Below are 6000 nucleotides of genomic sequence, written 5' to 3'. Positions count from 1 at the left end.
AAAGTTTGTGTTAAGTAATCTGCTGTGATCTTGATGGACTTGTCTTTGTAGGTAACTTGATTTTTATCTCAACTTCTTTCAATCTTTTGTCTTTGGTTTCTATGTTTGGTAGTTTAGTTGTAGTATGGCAAGGAGAGTTTCTTTCCAGGTTTTGTTTGTTTGGTGTTCTAAGGGCTTCCTGTATCTGTATTGGCACCTCTATCCCAATTTGGGGGTAGTTTTCTTCTATGATTTTGTGAAAAACGCCTACTATGCCTTTGGAGTGAAATTCTTCTCCTGCTTCTATACCCTGAATTCTTATGTTTGATCTTTCAATAGTGTCCCTGACATCTTGAAATTCACATTCATACTTTCCTATTAGTTTGTCTTTGTCTTTGTTGGGCTGTATTAGATCTGCCACATGGTCTTCCAGTTTAGATATTCTGTCCTCTCCTTCATCCACTCTACTAGTGAGATTTTCTACAGAGTTTTATTTCATTAACTGTGTTCTTCATTGCTAGTAATTCACTGACTTTTCTTTATTATTTCCATTTCCTTATTTATGTCTTGCATTGTGCTACAGAGGTTATTAAATTGGTGTCCTGTGTCTCCTTTGACTCCTTTGATTTCCTCTTTCATTCCTTTGATTTCCTCTTTGACTTCTTTGAGAATTAATCATTCTTTTGAAAAATTTCTGAGGCATTTCCTCTTACTCATTCTCACTGGAGGCCATTTCTGATGCATTAATACTTTTCAGTGGATTTAAATTGTCTTGATATTTGGTGTTTCTTGTGTTATAATGTACATATTTTTGCATCTTGGATTAATTCAATGCTTGGATTTCCTAGTTAGCTGCAGTATTATTAGATGTATCAAACAATCTGATATTGTATATCTTCAGGGTAGGAGCTTAAGGTGCTAGGTGAGACCCTTCCCTAATGTACAACAGAAGAGCAAACAAAGCCACTATAAATCAAGAAGCATTAAATAAAAAGCCCCAAATATAGTTTGTTTAAGAATGGTAAGCTGGGCATGGTGGTGCATGCCTTTAATCCCAGCACTCGGGAGGCAGAGGTAGGAGGATCACCATGAGTTCAAGGTCACCCTGAGAATACAGAGTGAATCCCAGGTCAGCCTAGAGTTAAACCCTACCTCAAAAAAAAAAAAAAAAGGCAAATCCAACCACCCATGAGATTTAACATATAATTCATCCTTTTATGGAAGATGCAATTAGAACTTAGAGTTCAGGCCTATATATCAGGCTTATTTGGCGGGTACTGACCTGGTGTAATCCCAGTTACCTTTTAGGATGATTTTGGTGTCAGTTATACTGTGTTTCTGCTTGGGTCCCTCTTTGGTGCACTGTGGGTTCAAGTAGGCTGCCTAGGTCATTGGATTGCTGCTCTGGTCACCAGTTCTGGGTGCTGTGATCTCCTTTCCCCTGGTCTCTGGTGCTTGCTGGTGCTTGAGCTGGTGTGAGGGGAGGGAAGACTGTGGATGGTGGCTCTAATTCTCCCACTGGTCCATGTGATCCTCTATCTCACGATCTGCTCCTCTGTTGTTTGCTGCAGTTCTCCACATTTCTTGAGTTTGAGAAGAGCTTACATGTAACTGGAAAATCCCCTCACCTGGCTTTTCTTGTGGCTCAAGCCGAGCCTTACAACTGTGGCCCCACAGATGTGGTGCCAGTGCTGTCAGAGCCACTTCATCCTGTATATGTGGACTCTGGGTTCCCTGGATCTCTCCTACTTTTCTGCTGCTGTTGGCATTTTCTTATACACCTTACTTTTTAGCAGAAGAGTGTATTATACTGTGGATTTTTGGCTTTTTCTTCCCTAGGTGGCTTCTTTGGCATGGTTCCTACACTGCCATTTTAACTGAAAGTATGTTCTTCCCTTTACTAACCACCCCAATGCTTTTATCTGCTTCTGTTGTGCATCCACCACCCATCCCATGCTAACCATGGTTCCTATGAATGCCACCACTGAATATCCTATATCTACAATGAACTATTCCCAACCCAGTATAAAACTAATGACCCCACAACCTGGTTCTCTAACCCCTTACTCACTTGGCTCCACCCCTGCCTTGGCCCCCTCCTGATTACAGAAACCCTTTTATCTTGTGGCCCACTGCCTTATCACAGTTCTCAGAAAACAAATAACTAACATTGCTAAGGTTGCTACCAATCAGGCTCTCATGTATGTCCTAGCTCTGTCTGAACCTGTGATAAACTACAAGGACCTCACTGAATGTGATGATACTGCACCATTATAAAAAAGGGGGAAGGTATCAGGCACAATTATGGGCCCTGGACCGTTGGAGGCTAAAGTAGGCCTCAGATGTCAGGCACAGCTAAGGGTCCCAGGTTGCAGTGTACCTACACCCTGATAATCTTGCCTTGGGACTGGCAGGAGTGGGACCACTCCCTCCCTTTGCCTGGGGCACCTGGATATCCTGATAAGACTTGGGTTTTGGTTTTCCGGTGGCCATGTGACATTTCACTGCTCACCCAGAAGGTCCCTATATGTTAATAAGGTATCAGCCAGCAGCCTTCACACAGCCAATCCTCCTGTGACCCATACCATATAACTTTACCCACCATTAGATGAACACTTATAAGCAATACCCCCCCCCAAAAAATAAATGAGCTGCCCTCTGACACAGTCTCCTGATTGTCTCATCACATCACAGTAATGGTCACTCAAGACCCTGCTCCACAGTTGCCCGGACAACCCTGGGAAACCAATGTGCAGTGGCCTCAGGGCAACCAGCAACCACACCAAATGTCATATCAAAAAGCTAAACTGTGGCATCACAAAATCATTCTCTACACCAAAAAGACCTATTGTGATATCAAAGTGCTCCATTGTGATATTACAACACTCCACTGTGATATAACAAAGCTCCACTGTGACATAACAATATTCTAATGTGACATCACAAAACCACACTGTGATTTCACAATGCTTCACTCCTCACTCCTTCATCATAATGTCCCACTGTAACATCACAGAACTGAACTATAACATCATAATGTTCCCATGTGATATCATAATATCCTGTTGTGACATCAAAAAGCCCCATTTCCCTTGGCTTCCCACTAGGAATAGATGGTAAAACCGTATTGCTGAAGACTCCACATACTTGGGCTGCAAGGCCACTGAGAAATCCTGCTGATAACCTCCTCCATGTAGACCAGCTGACAGAAAGCTGGAAGAAGCCATTCTACATGTAGTTCAATGGGAGAAAGAGATACCATCAGTGAAGATACTCAACAGTGGACACTGCAACCCTTATAATTGGCCAGGCAGGACAAATGAGCCAATGGGTACAACAGCGGCACGCCTGTCATGGTGGAAACCAACTGCCCTCCAATTGGATTGGAGGCCTGCTCCATGGGAGGGAATACATCCCTGATACTGAATACCTAAAACAGGGGTAGTCATGAGCCCTAGGGGTGTATATACCCCTAGTATATACTATGCTTATCAAACTGCCCAGTTAGCACTCTCTTAATATGTATACCCTTATATTAACGCTACTTTTACTTTGGGTAGAGAATCTTCTCTTTTCAGATGCAGGGACCTTGGGATGACTCAGAAGGTATCATAGTGCTGGAAAGAAGTTACTGGAGTACTGAGTAACATCTTGATCACACCTTCCAAGGTTCAAGGTCTAATGCAGAAGAGGTGGTGGAAAGCATGTAAAAGCCAAAGGAAGCATAGGACTCCTTACAACATGCTCCTCCAGACACAAAATGGCCTGGATATCCATGACCTCACAGGGCCTGACACTAACTACACAAGACCATCATAAGAAGAGGAAAAGATCATGACATCAAAATAAAAGAGAGACTGATTGAGGTGGGGAGGGGATATGATGGAGAATGGAATTTCAAAGGGGAAAGTATGGGGGAGGGAGGGTATTACCATGGGATATTTTTTTATAATTATGGAAAATGTTAATAAAAATTGAGGGGAAAAAAAAGCCCCACTGGATTTTATAGTGCCCCATTGTGATATTCCCATGTTGCACTGTGACATCACAATAACTCACTGCCCCATGATAACACCTAGCTATGATATAAGATTCAGATATGACATAACAAAATCAACTTGTTCATCACAATGCCCCACTGTGACATCAAAATGCCCCACCATAGCATCACATTATCCCACTGTGACACATCAATGCTCTACTCTGATATTGCGATACCCAATGCCACCTCAATGTGCTCAGCTGTGATGTCACAATACCATATTGTGACTTCACAAAGCCCCACTCTAATTTCACAATGATGTACTGAGATATCACAAAACCCCATTATGACATCACAGAGCCCTACTGTGACATTACAGTGCCCTACTGTGTTATAATAATGCTCTCCTGTGATATCACAATACTCTAATCATCACAGAGATGAACTGTAACATCATAATGTCCCAATGTGGCATCACAATATTCTATTGATTTCACAAATCCCCACTGTATTTCCACAATGCCACACTGCCAACACAAAGCCCTACTGTGATACTACAATGCCTTACTGTGATATAACAATGCTTCACTCTGAAATCACAATACCCTAATGTGACATCACAAATCCCCACCATGATTTCACAATACCCCACTGTACTATACCAATGCTCCACCATGAAATCACAATGGCTCACTGTCTCATGATAGTGCCCAGCTATGACATCAAAATGCTCCCATGTGACATAGTAAACCAACTTGTTCATCACATTGTCCCATTTTTACATCACAATGCCCCACTGTGACATCACATTGTCCCAATTTGATATAACAATGCTCCACTGTGACATCACAATACACCATGTCACATCACAATGCCCAGCTGTAAAGTAACAATACCTATTGTGACATCGCAAAGTCCCACTCTAATTTCACGATGATCCATTGTGACACCACATCATGACTCACTGCCTTATGGTAATGCCCAGCCATGACATCACAATGCTCCCATATGACATAATAAAACCATTTTTCATCACAATTCCCACTGTAACATAACAATATCCCACTGTAATAGCACCATAATTTTCAGTGATATCACAATACCCTATAGGCACAACAGAAATCTCAACAATAACATCACAATTACCCACCTTTCTCACCACAATACCCAACTGTGTGATTCCAATGCCTAACTGTCACAGCACAATGACCAACTGACTGAACAAAATACCCATAGTGATATAACAAATGCATAATTTACTTCACAAAGCCCCACTCTTAAAATCACAGTGTTCCACTGTGACTGAACATTAGCTCCCTGTGACATCACAATGCACCACTGTGACATCACAGTGACACACTGTGTTATAACAATGCTCCTCTGTGCCATCACAATACCCAATGTCACATTACAATGCTTAACTGTGACATCATAAGACCCTATTGTGACATCACAAAGCTGCATTCTGAATTAACAATACCACAGTGCGACACCACAAAGCCCAATTTTAACAACATATTAATCCACTGTGACATCACAATGCCCCACTGTGATATAACAATGATGCACTGTGACATATCAATACCCAATGTGACATCAGAGAGCCTATCATTTCACTATGCCCAAATGTGATATCACACTGCTCCACTCTTCATCACAAAGTTCCTCTATGACATCACCACTCCTCATTGTGATGTCACAGTGGTCTACTGGGACATCACAATGACACACTCTCTCATCATAATGTGTCTCTGTGACATCACAGAGCTGAATTATAACATCATAATGTCCCAGAGTGACATCACAATGCCATATTGTGATATCAAAAAGCTCCACTGATACTTCACAATGCCCCACTATGATACCAAAATGCTCTACAGTGACATCACAATGACTCACTGTTTCATAATAATGACAGTCATTACATCACAATGCCCCCATATGACACATATTAAAACCAAATTGTTTATCACAATTCCTCACTGTGACATCATAATGCCCCACTGTGACATCCCAATGCCCAACTGTGATATAACAAT

Source organism: Jaculus jaculus, unplaced genomic scaffold (genome assembly GCF_020740685.1).
Source record: "Jaculus jaculus isolate mJacJac1 unplaced genomic scaffold, mJacJac1.mat.Y.cur mat_scaffold_45_1_1178333_arrow_ctg1, whole genome shotgun sequence".
Taxonomy (NCBI): Eukaryota; Metazoa; Chordata; class Mammalia; order Rodentia; family Dipodidae; genus Jaculus; species Jaculus jaculus.
The sequence above is the reverse complement of the archived record's forward strand: the minus strand, read 5'-3'. Positions refer to the sequence as shown.